The sequence below is a fragment of the Triticum dicoccoides genome, chromosome 7B, assembly GCF_002162155.2.
Source record: "Triticum dicoccoides isolate Atlit2015 ecotype Zavitan chromosome 7B, WEW_v2.0, whole genome shotgun sequence".
Taxonomy (NCBI): domain Eukaryota; kingdom Viridiplantae; phylum Streptophyta; class Magnoliopsida; order Poales; family Poaceae; genus Triticum; species Triticum dicoccoides.
The window spans coordinates 550,978,533-550,993,394 of record NC_041393.1 but is presented as its reverse complement, the minus strand read 5'-3'; positions in this window follow the sequence as shown (position 1 = coordinate 550,993,394).

Genomic DNA, 14,862 nt, shown 5'->3' with positions numbered 1-14,862 from the left:
ATCTATGTGTGCTGGTTGGGGGGGGGGGAGGGAGGCCTAATTAATTATAGAGGTACAATGTGTGGAGGAGGAGAGAGGCCTACCTCATGTATTAAGGGAGATCGATCTACCTCATGTATTAAGGGAGATCGATCAGCATCCATGCATATGTGTAGGAGAGGAATAAGGTTCGAAGAGATACAGAGCTAGAGTGTTGGAGGGATGGTAGTGGAGTTGCTTCTAACAAATGGTGGGGTAGGCTTGCTATACAAATGGAGGGCACGCCTGCAATATCAATAAAAGAGGGGATGGCTGCCTATCTGTGCACGTGCATGTGAGAGACGGGTCCGGAGGCATGCACGAATGATGAGGGGGGATGATATGGCTGTGGTAAGCAGCCGTAACTACATGGGAAGATCAATCATCCTTTGTCAGAGAAAGGAGAGACATAACTTGTGAGGTAAGTCGATCGATGGGAGGGGGATAGTGAAATTCGACCTAGGTATATGTTGGGAGATCGATCGGTATACATGCATGTGTGTGTTAGAAACAAATGAGGCACGGGGAGAAGGATAGAGAGAGAGGGATGCATCTAGGAGGTGGTGTGAGAGGCATACTATATCGAGAGGGAAGGAGTGTGCAAGTACAAGATCGATGAAAAGAGTGGTGGGAATGAGGCATGGACGGTGATAATAGAAGAGGGGAAGCATGTGTTTGTGCTAGGCACACCTGGCTAGAGAGGCATATCGATCGATGTGTGTCGTAAAGAAGGAGCTGGGGGGCCTACACACACCATGGGTGAACGACCTAAAGTGAAAAGACGAATTTGTGCGATGGAGCTAGAGAATGCTGAGGGAGGGTGAGAGGGATGCAGGCGTGTGCATGCACGAGAGAAAGTTAGCGCTAGCTACAAAGATAAGAGGATTGTGTGGGTGTAAAAGACGAATAGAGATCATACTTCATTATAAAAAGCGAATTCGGATATTTGAAGAATTTATCATAGTGTTTTAAACCGACACATGTGTGAAAATATATAACGGTGATACACATGGTGTGGTTATGAACATGTTATACTACATATAATATATTTTATCTCTACTCTTATAAAAAACGGAGTTGTTGATGATGGAGTGCCTGCCATCCTGCAATATAGCCCGTCCGATTTATATCTGACGGATAGGAAGGAAACTATGGCAATTTTGAAAAAAGATACCCACACTGTCGTGGAAATATCATGTCAGATGTCCTAGTGTGAGGACTTAGTCGTGGAGCCATCGCGACTAGGTTAGCTTAGAGGGGTTAAACCGGACAAAGGACACGGGGAGTTTATACTAGTTCGGCCCCTTGAAGTGAAGGTAAAAGCCCACGATCTAGTTGTGGTGGAATTGATGGGGTCTCGATAACTAGGGAGCAAACATGCTTTGCCTAGTTCTCGAGTTGTTGTTTCTTGTCCCTAAACTGCCACCGGGTCGTCCCCTTATATACATAGGTTGACGCCCGGTCGGTCTACAGAATCCCGAGGCCGGATCATACAAGTGTCCGTCTCGGTTTCTTCCTTTCCCTAACTTATAACACAAGTTATCCATATCAAGGCGGTTTACATACATGGGCCCTAATCCGCCATTGGGCTCTAGGCCTCTAAGATTCTGTAGTAAAGCGCCATAATCTTCGTATTCATGGGCTTCTATACAGATGACTCCTTGTGAGTACAATCTGGCCCCTCCTGGGCGGTTTATACTCAGTAGTCATATCCCCAACATTAGGCCCCAGATTGGTTTGAACTTGTTCATGTCAATCTTCAACTTGGAAAAAATTCTGATTTGAACATCTTCGTGTTGACTTTGTAAACCGCCGTGACGTCATCTTCTGGAATCTCCATAAACCCCATGATGTCATCTGCATAAAAAACCCATAAATATTTCCCTTTATTAATTGATCTCCGAAGACCGAGGCGACAACTGTGCCCCATTCTCCATTTTGGGCTCCTCGATTCCTGCGCCTGCCTACTTATCCATTTGCCTTATAAATAGGACCAGACGGTCGTTTTCTTTCCCCTTTCGTGCCTCTTCTCCTCTTATTCCTCCTCGTGATGCCCGAGCCCCAAAGCTCCGCCTCCGCCCTCAACCTTCAAGCGCTGCATCACCCCTGGCCGTTGCATCGACCTGCACATACCAGAGAAACGCGACACTTCTCCGCCGCTCCTGTGAAGCCGGTAAGCCTTCCTTCTTCAACCCTAGATCTGCATTAGGGTTTCATGCCTTCGTCGGTGTTCATCAATGTTCGTCGGCGTTCGTTGCTTTCCCTTACTGTCCCATCGCATGTTGACGAACTTGACATCTTCCCCGCGCGGCCGAAGCTATAGTTTTATTTTTCCTCACCATAGCATCCCTTCGTCCATGAACAGATTCCATCTGGACATTTGCTGTGCTGCTGTCGCCATTTTAGGGCTTTGATATTTTTCCTTTTCCTGAACTATGCTAGATCTATAATTATAACTTTAACCTGTGAAACCTATTTCTGCAGCACTTAGCAATTTTCAGATATGTTTCTTCCATACCACTGTAGGCGGTTTAACCTTTAGAAAATGATAATCCGCCAGGTACCATTAGCCCTCTCTTAAACCGCCAACTTTACCTGAACATCAGTATCCATTTTATCCTGCACATATGCTCTGATTGACTCCTTCCCCCGGCCTGATACCGGTTTATGCATATCAGTCGTGAACCGTAAACCGGCGTTTAAACTTCTTTACAGCTTGTCATAAAAAATGGCCAAACAGTTCTCCTCTTGCAATTGGGTTCCCTTCCGGGTTACAGAAGAGCAACTGACTGGGTATGTTCTGACTGGCGCTTTAGCAAACCAAGAAACCATCCATTGGAGAGTCTTGGGTACTAAGAATCCTCCTGAACGTCAAGATGGAGAAGTAGTTGTGTTTGTAAATCATCTGGACCGAGGGTTTAGCCCTCCCGAATCAAAAAATTTCCATGATGTACTTGGCAGCTTCCAACTCCACCCTCAAGACATTGGAACGAACTTCCAACCTGTGCAATTTCCAAGTGTTTTGTGAGGCTTACTTGCAAGAAGAACCAACCGTTGAATTTTTCCGAGACTTCTTTCACTTGAACCGCCGTACTGAATTTACCGATGGCCCTAATATTGAACTCGGCAGGGTATCGATTCAAAAAAGGAAAGAAGTCAATTTTCCTCATGCCAGACACCACAACCACCCCAAGGATTGGAATTAGACATGGTTTAACTACCGGAATACTGCTCCTGCTGATGAAAATCCTCTGCTGGGTTATCGTGCTCACCGGCTCAGTAATGAACATCCATTTCCTCAACGGCTTACTGCCAGGGAACGATCAAAATATGCACCACAGATTTCTAAGATCCGGGCTTTTATGGCAAATGGTTTAACCTATATTGACCTTGTCCGCTGCTGGGTTTCATGGAGGATCTTGCCCTTAAGCCGGCGTCCCGGTTTAATGTGCGAGTATACGGGAGACTTGAAAGACCCTCAAAGTCATACTGATATTCAGTTAACTGATGAAGAGATTACTGAAGCTGTCAAAAAAATGTTGGATGAACCGATATCTGAGTGCAAAGACTGGGTTGCGTCCCTTTTATGCCTCCACCAAACCACTAGCTGTAAGTATTGTATCTTTCTGCTTTAATCCGCCCCCCTTTTGACACTTTCTGATGATCTTCTGTTTATCTTTGCAGGGCAATGATCCTTCTGGGAGAGGAAACCTCAAGACAACCCGGCAAAGCCACAAGACAAACCGGTGAGAGCGCCTCGTATTAAGACCAAGGTCACAAAGAGGCCAGCAAAGAAGAGAACCGCCGGGTCCCGTGATCCGGCCGAAGATGTTGATGACTCGGAATCAGAGGTAGAACTTGATTCCCTTGGCTCATTTTTCATGCACTTTATTGACAATGATCATTATCAGGATGATGCGGAAGCCAGTCGCGCTGACCATGTAGAGGTAATTTCCCTTTCTTCCGATTCAGATCATGTGCCAATACGAAAACTCTATCGCACAATCCGTCAAGTAAAACGTTCACATCCTCTCGCTTATTTGGATCCGCACTTTTCTTTGAAGACACAACAACATGAAGCTCGTCGCACGACCCGACATAGTGGCTGAGAGAGTCCCGGACTAGGGGGTGTCCGGATAGCCGAACTATCATCATCGGCCGGACTCCAAGACTATGAAGATACAAGATTGAAGACTTCGTCCCGTGTCCGGATGGGACTTTCCTTGGCGTGGAAGGCAAGCTTGGCGATACGGATATGCAGATCTCCTACCATTGTAACCGACTCTGTGTAACCCTAGCCCTCTCTTGTGTCTATATAAACCGGATGGCTTTAGTCCATAGGACGAACAACAATCATACCATAGGCTAGCTTCTAGGGTTTAGCCTCCTTGATCTCGTGGTAGATCTACTCTTGTAACCCACATCATCAATATTAATCAAGCAGGACGTAGGGTTTTACCTCCATCAAGAGGGCCCGAACCTGGGTAAAAACATCGTGTCCCTCGTCTCCTGTTACCATCCGCCTAGACTCACAGTTCGGGACCCCCTACCCGAGATCCGCCGGTTTTGACACCGACAGTGGCCAACGAGTTACCTCCTCCGGTTTACCGGATACCCCGGTTCGAAAACGTCGACCAGAGGTCTCTTGTACTTCTAATATTTGTTATCCCAAGGCGGGTTACTTCCGGCATCCGATTAATCCGTCTGATTCAAATTATCAGGGAACTTCCAATTCATCCTCTGGTGATTCATCAACCACACAGATGCCTCCACTCAAAACCTTTCCTGGGTAAGCATGATAAACTTATTTTTATGCCTTGCTCTGGTTTATTGTACTAATATCTATATTTTACTCTTTTCAGTGCCAAAGCCAGACTTAGCAAGAAATCCAAGCTGGCTATACCAACTGATGATAATTCGGCTACTGAACCGGAGATGACCTCAGAAGCTCTTGTCCAAAATGCTGACATTACTCTGGATGATCCGGTACTGCCGGGTCAGGATACGTTCATTGATCCGCCAGAAGCTAATCCAACTAGTCATCATGCTGATCCTCCAAGCCCGGTTGCCGATCCACCAAGCCCAGCTGCCGATCCACCAAGCCAAGACAAGACTGTTGATGGCACGACAGATGATGTAGTAATTACCGGTGTTGGTCACACTGCTCCTGGCAATCCTGTCGCTTTATCAAAGCACATTGCCAAGTAAGAATTCTCTGCTGTGGACAAGGGCAAGTGGAAAACAGACTTATCTAGCTGTGCTCACCTCAATGCTCAGGAACTCCACTCTGGATATCTAAACCGCCTGTATACAAGTCGTGATTATGAGGCCGGTTTAGTCAACTTGATGAAGGAGCGCTATGAGGTAATTCCTGTTTGAACGTTTCATAAATTGTTCTTCCTTTTGTTTTATATCCACTCCAGTGTAGCCCCCAAGGGCTAGTTTATCTCTTGAATATGAACCGGGACTTTGATAAGAAAGACTTCAACTGTGTAGCCCCCAAGGGCCGGTTTATCTCTTCAAGATGAACCGGGACTTTCTAAGAAAGACTTCAACTGTGTAGCCCCCAAGGGCTGGTTTATCTCTTCAAGATGAACCGTTACTTCTTGTTGTAAAGCTTATCCTTGTTGAATTCCTTCACATCCTGTTTATCTGATCAATTAAGCATTAGCCCCCAAGTGCCAAGATTAATACTTGTATTGAGCCTTGGGACTTAAAATAGCAGTTAAGAGGAAGCAATCCGCATTAGCCCCCAAGTTCCAAGTGTATAACTTGTTATGTGCTTGGGACTTTGAAAAAGTATTACCAATTTATTATCTATCTTTTGCAGGCTGACTTAACCAACAAGGATTCTCAAATCGTCGACATCCAGGAAAACATCAAGTTCCAGCAAGCCGAAACCTCCAAAGCCAAAGATGAATTGAAGGGCGCATTAACATCCATGGAACAATTGAAGGATGGCTTCAAGAATGAGCGGGCATGCTGGGAGACTGAAAAAGCCACTTTGCTGAAACGAGCGGAGGATGCTGAAGCGGCACTTAAACTGGTGGCAGAAGAGCTGAGTGGCTTAAAGCGGCAAATCAATGCTATGACTTCTGTTGTCTTTGGTAAGTACTCTTCTTCAGCTTTTCTTAAACATCTTTGACACTGCCGGTTTAACAGTAATTTCTTAAACCGTTGCAGGTAGTCGTGTTGCTCATCTTAGCTCAGATGTGCGAAAGAAATTGAAGGCTGCCTATACTTTGATAGAGCAGCTATATACCGGTGCTCAACGGGTCATCCGCACAGCCTCGTACAACAAACCGCCGCCAACATTAATCAAGGACACATTGGCCAAATTATCCATGACACCTGCCCAGCTGGAAGAGGTGAAGAGATCTGCTGCAAGGGCTGGCGCTTTATCCGCATTAACTCGGGCTAAGGCTTGGATAGCTGATCTTGATCCGGAAGACATTGCAAATGGCTATCCTAGCCAAAAAGAAGACGGGTCGGAATTTGACAACAACGCCCTTAAAGCTTTGACAAAAGAGATGCGCCCACTTGCAAGTAGATTGGCCGAAGAGACGGATCTGTCTTTCCACCGGTCCATCTATGATGCAGACAACAGATGGATCGATGCATCGGTTTATGAGGCCCAAAATCTAATCCCACCAATCCGTAAGCACACTTATGCCCCTGATGTTGAACCGTCAGATCTTATAAGCGATGAGGCTGTCTTCCGATCTTTGTCTGGAATTGACTGGGGAACCCTTGACTTCCAGCCAGTGGATGGGGACGAGGAGGGTGAACCGGCGCAAGACGATCCATCCACTTCACGTCAGCCTGGTGCCGAATCATAATCCGGCAGCCAACTTTATTTCCTCAGATTGCGTCCTATGCAACAGACAATTATTCTTTTGGGCATCAAAGCACTTTGTTCTACTGCCATTGTGCACTGCTATATGACACTGTTTAATCCGTCATGATTGTTTCTGTGCTTGCTTATGTGCCTTAGCAATTTCATGCAATCCTGTTTCTGCACATAAAAAATTGTCCTGGCGGTTTACCGCCGGACGGGTCATAATGCCCAATATAAAGCCCGGCTTATAACCAAGGCTGCAAGGATATCAAAATATGAAATAGATCATACCTGTGATATTGAATCATATTGTTGGTTTACCAACTTGATTGTAGTAAGGGTGATAACCCAATTCTGGAGTGCTGATAACTCCTCACCATGCTTTGCTGGTTTAAACTGAAACCATGTCGTGTTATGATAAACACTGGATGATCATCCTGGCGACGTATAGTCAATGCCAGACCGGGTTAACAATCACCGGTTTAAAATTGAATGTGGTCTAACAACTTGTTGCTGAAAGCCAAGCCGGGTTAACAAACACCGGGTTAATTTGATGACTTATAGTCATGCTGGGTCAATAGACACCGGTTCAACATAAAACCTTATCAAAAGAAAAAAAACTTGACAGATAAAGGCAAGTAAAATCTTGTAGTCGAGGCTTTTCAAGGGCTGCCAGGCCCAAATTCGAGGCTTTTCATGGGCTGCCAGGCTGCTGAGTTAAACCATTTCTCAAAGCCTTTTAAGATGGGCCTCCAATTAACCAATCGTTGTTTTAACTTTGACAAGTCTAGGGTCTGTGTAAGGTTGACTTGTCAAACGTTGGGTGGGTCATACCAGGATTACCTGGAAGGAGTGGCTTACTTGATGAAGGTAGGTTAACCTGGGGTTTTAGGTGAATACACCTTGCTTCCAAGCCTGGCTCGATAGCCTATTATAAGGGTCCTTTCAAACTCTTTCCTTTCAAACTCTTTGTTGCTTTGCACAAAGAGCCCCCAAGTAACTTTGTGAGCTGTGCTCAATGGGTGCCTATGTTTGAGCTGTGCTTAGCAACAAGACTCTCTTTGGCCCCTTGGGTGTGAAGCTCCCAAGCTTTGTTGTGGCGTGATAGCCGGATTAATAGACAGAGCTCCACTTTGTCAGCTGAAGCCCCCAAGTAATCAAGAAATATGGGAAAAAACAACAGAGGCCCTGCTTATAGCAAGGATGCTGGTTTATTATATTGATCGTAATATATACATTGTCAAAATATGTACATAAGAGGAGCCTATGGCTCAGGTGTAGTAAGGCCGAAGATGAGCGATGTTCCACGGCAGACGGGTCTCCTCCTCCGATTTGCGTGAGTCTTTGTGCTCTCGAACGTTGATGAGGTAGTATGATCCGTTGTGCAGATTCTTGCTGACCACAAAGGGCCCTTCCCAAGGTGGGTATAACTTGTGCATATCAGTCTGATCCTGGTTGAGCCGGAGCACTAAGTCGCCTTCTTGAAAGGTTCTTGTTTTAACCTGGCGGCTGTGATAATGCTACATGTCTTGCTAATAAACCGCCGAACGAGCCAACACTATGTCCCATTTTTCATCTAACAGGTCCAGTGCTTCTTGACGTGCTTGCTCATTGTCCGCTTCAACATAATTGACAACCCGGGGCGAGTCATGACGAATATCACTTGGGAGTACCGCCTCTGCCCCGTAAACCATGAAGAAAGGTGTATAACCCATAGATCGATTGGGGGTAGTGTTTATGCTCCATCACACAGAAGGTAATTCCTCCACCCAACAACCCGGCGTCCTTTTCAAAGGGACCATAAGCCGAGGCTTGATACCCTTTAAGATTTCCTGATTAGCTCTCTCAGCTTGACCATTAGACTGGGGTGGGCCACTAATGACACATCAAGCCAGATGTGCTCTCTTTTACAGAAGTCCTCCATCTCACCTTTGGAGAGGTTCGTGCCATTATCTGTTATGATGGTGTGTGGAAAACCAAAGCGAAAGATCACCTTCTTTATGAATTGAACCGCCGTGGCTGTATCGCACTTGCTTACTGGCTCCGCCTCAACCCATTTAGTGAACTTATCAACCGCCACCAATAGGTGGGTCTTCTTATCTTTGGACCGCTTAAAAGGTCCTACCATATCAAGCCCCCAAGTAGCAAACGGCCAAGTGATTGGAATCATCCTTAGCTCTTGAGCCAGAACATGAGCTCAGCGTGAAAATTTCTGACAAGCATCGCACCGTTTCACCAAGTCCTCAGCATCAGCATGAGCTGTCAGCCAATAGAAGCGGTGACGAAAAGCTTTAGCAACCAAGGATTTTGAACCGGCGTGGTGAACACAGTCTTATTCATGGATCTCACGCAGAATCTCATGGCCTTCTTCTGGGGAAACACATCACTGGAACACACCCGAGACACTAAAGTGGTGTAACTCACCATTGTGAATAACCATGGACTTGGACCACCAGATTATTTGTCTGGCCAAAACTTCATCTTCTGGTAACTCACCCCGGTTCATATACGCCAAATATGGAACCATCCAATTCGGAATAATATGCAGAACGACCACCAATTGAGACTCCGGATCAGGAATAGCTAGGCCCTCCTCTGTCGGCAACTTAACTGACAGGTTATGCAAAACATTCAGAATGGTATTGGGCGGCACCGGTTTACGCTGAGACCCCATCCGGCTTAAAGCATCTACCGCTTCATTTTTGCGCTGATCAATGTGCTCAACCTGATAACCCTTCAAGTGGCCAACAACAATATCCACCTCTTGTCGGTAAGCCGCCATGAGTGGATCCTTAGAATCCCAAGTACCTGAAACTTGTTGAGCCACAAGATTAGAGTCCCCAAAGCATCGTACCCGGCTTAAGTTCATTTCCTTAGACACTTGAAGACCATGGAGCAAGGCCTCATACTCAGCTGCATTGTTAGTACAAGGAAACATTAAGCGGAGAACATAATGAATTTTATCACCTCGAGGGGAAGTAAGGACAACTCCAGCCCCCGACCCCTCCAATTGCCTGGACCCGTCGAAGTGGATAGTCCAGTATGTGTTATCCGGTTTGTCTTCCGGTGCCTGCAACCCTGTCCAGTCATTGATGAAGTCCACAAGGGCCTGGGATTTGATAGCTGTTCGAGGCATGTATTTCAACCCGTGCGGTCCAAGCTCAATAGCCCACTTAGCAATCCGGTCAGTTGCCTCCCTGTTCTGAATTATATCTCCCAAAGGAGCAGAACTGACCACAGTGATGGGATGGCCCTAAAAGTACTGCTTAAGCTTCCAACTCGCCATGAAAACGCCACAGACAAGCTTCTGCCAATGCGGATATCTTTGCTTTGACTCGATGAGCACCTCACTGATATAGTAAACTGGCCTTTGAACTGGATATTCCTTCCCAGCTTCCTTGCGCTCGACCACAATAGCCACACTGACGGCCCGGGCATTAGCAGCCACATATAGCAACAACGGCTCCTTATCGACCAGAGCAGCAAGAACCAGCGGTTCAGCCAACTGCTTCTTCAAGTCCTCAAACGCCGCATCAGCAGCGTTACTCCAGACAAAAGTGTCTGTCTTCTTCAACATCTGATACAGAGGGATTGCCTTCTCTCCCAAACGTCCGATAAACCGGCTCAGGGCCGCAATACGACCCGCCAGACGTTGAACATCATTGATACATGCCGGTTTAGCCAGAGACGTAATAGCCTTGATCTTTTCTGGATTAGCTTCAATACCCCTGTTAGACACCAGAAAACCTAAGAGCTTGCCTGCCGGAACACCAAAAACACACTTGGCCGGATTGAGCATCATCTTATAAACCCGAAGATTTTCAAAGGTCTCCTTCAAATCATCTATCAGTGTCTCCTTCTTTCTGGACTTGACCACAATATCGTCCACATAAGCATGAACATTGCGCCCAATTTGAGTATGACAGACAATTCTGCACACATCGCTGATAAGTCGCCTAGGCACTCTTGAGCCCAAAGGGCATAGACACATAGCATAAGGCTCCAAAGGGAGTTATAAAAGATGTTTTCTCCTGGTCCTTAACTGCCATCTTGATCTGATGATAACCAGAATAAGCATCTAAGAAACACAAACGCTCACAACCCGCCGTAGCATCAATGATCTGATCAATACAAGGGAGAGCAAAAGGATCGGCCAGACAAGCCTTGTTCAAGTCCGTGTAATCCACACACATGCGCCAAGTGCCATTCTTCTTAAGCACCAGTACCGGATTAGCCAGCCACTCCAGATGAAAAACCTCAATGATAAACCCTGCTGCCAAAAGCCGGGCTACCTCCTCACCAATAGCCTTACGCCTTTCTTCATTGAAGCAGCGAAGAAATTGCTTTATCGGTTTAAACTTGGGATCAATATTAAGATTGTGCTCAGCGAGTTCCCTCGGTACACCTGGCATGTCAGAAGGCTTCCATGCAAAGATGTGCCGGTTCTCATGGATGAACTCGATGAGCGTGCTTTCCTATTTCGGATCCAGATTAGTGCTGATATTAAACTGCTTGGATGAATCGCCAGGAACAAAGTCAACCAGCTTAGTCTCATCAGCCGGTTTAAACTTCAGGGTCGGGTCATGCTCTGTGGTGGGCTTCTTCAGAGGAGCCATATCTGCCGGATCAACATTGTCCTTGTAGAACTTCAACTCTTCTGCCTCACAAACCAATTCAGCATAAGCCGCATCACCCTCTTCGCAGTCCAAAGCGATCTTACGACTCAAATGTATCGTAATGGTCCCCTTATGACCCGACATTTTGAGCTGTAGATAAACATAACAGGGCCTCGCCATGAACCTTGCATAAGCCGGCCGTCCAAACAGGGCATGATATGGGCTCTGGATTTTCACCACTTCAAAAGTTAAGGTTTCTGACCTAGAATCACGGTCATCTCCAAACACAACCTCCAGAGCTATTTTAGCAACTGGGTATGCCGATTTACCTGGTACCACCCTGTGAAAAACAGTGTTTGACGGTTTAAGATTCTTATTCGTCAATCCCATGCGACGGAAGGTTTCGTAATACAGAATGTTGATACCGCTCCCTCCATCCATGAGTACCTTAGTGAACTTATAACCCTCAACTTGAGGTGTCACCACCAGAGCCAGATGACCCGGATTATCAACCCAAGGCGGATGATCCTCTCTGCTCCACACAATGGGCTGCTCAGACCAATGCAAGTAACGCGGTACTGCCGGTTGAACAGCGTTAACTGCCCTTTGGTGAAGCTTTTGATCGCATTTGCACAAACTAGTGGTGAAAACATGATACTGGCCACTATTCAATTGCTTCGGATGACTCTGATAACCCGACTGTTGCTGATTCCCTTGATTATTCTGCTGATTATAACCACCCTGGTTGTTCTGATTGCCCTGATTGTTCTGTAAACCCGAGCTTGAACCGCCTCCGCCGTAACCCGGCCCATGAGATCCAGGACCTGAACCGCCAGATGGACCCTGATCATACCGGAAAAGATCAGAGTTTTTGAACTCTCACATAATGAAACAATCCTTCCAGAGGTGCATGGCTGGAACCTCCTTCGCCCCGTGCTTTGGGCAAGGCTGGTTCAACAGGAGCTCCAGACTCTTGCGACACTGAGCATTACCCTACACGTTGGTGTTAGCCACAAAATCTGAACCGTCCGCTTTATGCTTACCATTATTTCCTTGGCCCGCCGTATTAGGCTGCTGCCCCTTGGCGTTGTCGCTCTTCTTTCCCTCCCCGACTTTTCCTCGTCAGACTCGGGATCCTTGATACTATCAGAGTCAGCATACTTAACCAGAGCCCCCATGAGGGTTCCCATGTCATTGCAGTGACGCTTGAGTCGTCCCAACTTTAACTTCAAAGGTTTAAACTTGCAATTGCCCTCCAATGTTATAATTGCTAAGTTTGCATTGATGCGGTCTGATGAATGTAAGATCTCAGAAACCCGGTGCACCCAATGGGTGGTCGATTCATTCTCTCCTTGGACACAAGCGGCCAGATCCACAATTCACATCGATTGCTTGCATGTATCCTTGAAGTTGCTGATAAACCGGCTCTTCAACACATCCCATGACCTAATAGAATTAGGTGGTAAACTTTTTAGCCAAGTGCGGGCTATTCCTTCCAACATCATAGTGAAGTACTTAGCACATGCCGCTCCATCCACATCCAACATCTCCATTGCCATCTCATAACTTTCAACCCATGACTCGGGGTGCAAGTCAGTAGTGTAATTGGGAACCTTCCGAGGGACCTTGAAGTCCTTGGGCAACCGCACATTGCGTAGGGCCGGTGTAAGGCACGACACCCCCAAAGTAGTAAACCCGACTCCTGGCTCCATTGTAGTGGTTGCACAAACCGGCGTAAGTTGTCGCTCTACATCCTGCACAGTTAATCTGGCCCCTCGGCATGCTCGTCCTTGGTCCACTACGTCATGTGCTTCATTCCTCCCCCCTGCCGGCTTAGGCCTCCATGGCGGATTATGGTTCCATCCACTTCTTAACACAACTGGCTCCTCAACATGCCTGCTATAACTCCGGCTTGGGCGAGGGGTAGAGTTAATCCTGCCCCGACTGTATGAATAAGCCTGATGCTGAACCATTGCTGTCTGGAGTAAATCTCTAGCCCATTGTGTCTCAACCGCTGCGGGGGAATCACCTTCCATTGGAATAGCGACCAATCTTGACACTGTAGTAATCATATTATCCAAAGGGGTAGGAAAGTGACCTAATGGTGTTGGCACGTACTGTGGCGGATCCTGGTTCTACTGAGGCGGGTCCATCATGCGTGGCTGATCCGGTGCTCCTGTCCTGGGTGCTTCAACCCGGTTCACCATGGGCGGGTCACTGGTTCCTGCCCCTGGTGTACTGAAAAGATTCCTTGCTTCGTAAACTGGTGGTAGACGAGACTGGTGCCTCCTCCTCATCACCTCGTTTGAAGCGTTCTGATCCAACATAAGCCAATAGGACTCTGCATGAACTCGTTGAGCTTGAGAATTCAAAGAGGCCCGCTCCTCGGCCATCCTGGTCTCCTCAGCAACCATGTCCTCCTTAGCCTGAGTTATCTGATGCCGCAACTTTCTGACCTCCGCATTATGCTCATCCCGATTATCCGGATTAACCTCCGTAGTCAACAATGTTGCTAAAGCGTCCAACAAATCGGACAAGACTTGAGCCGGTGGGCGCGCGGGGCCTCCTGCCTCGGCTGCCGATCCGGAAATCATCGCCCCCGCTGTTGAAGATTGAGGCGCGAGTTGTGTGCCAGCCATGAAGATTGCAACCTGATTTCGCGGTTCGACGGGGCCTGGAATACTGTCGCCATCGGAACAACCCCCGAACAGGCCATCCTGCACTTGATACAAAGACTCGGTCTCACCGGTGGATGACTCGCCATCGGAATAGACTACCGTCTCACCATCAGATACCGGTTCAGATTCGGTACCATGGATGAATCCTACGAACGCACTCTTCATGGTGGGCTAAACCCGGGCAGGGCTCGCACTCTGAGCTGTCTCGACGAGGTTGGCGCATAAGTCTGGCTCAGGGCCCGGTTCGCCGATCTTGCCGATGAAGACGTGAATTGCTCGTAAGGGGACCCGGTACCATACTCGATTGAGCCGACATCGGGCCCCCAGCCTGCATCGTCGATGTAGAGCTTGCCGCGACGACTTTTAGTCATCCGGCCCACTGCATATCCCTTGAGTCCTTTGGACTTGCCCTCCAAGAACTTGAAACCATCGTGCGATAGCCCCATGGTGGGCGCCAACCGTCGTGGAAATATCACGTCAGATGTCCTAGTGTGAGGACTTAGTCGTGGAGCCATCGCGACTAGGTTAGCTTAGAGGGGTTAAACCGGACAAAGGACACGGGGAGTTTATACTGGTTCGGTCCCTTGCGGTGAAGGTAAAAGCCTACGATCCAGTTGTGGTGGAATTGATGGGGTCTCGATAACTAGGGAGCAAACACGCTTTTCCTAGTTCTCGAGTTGTTGTTTCTTGTCCCTTAACCACTGTCGGGTCG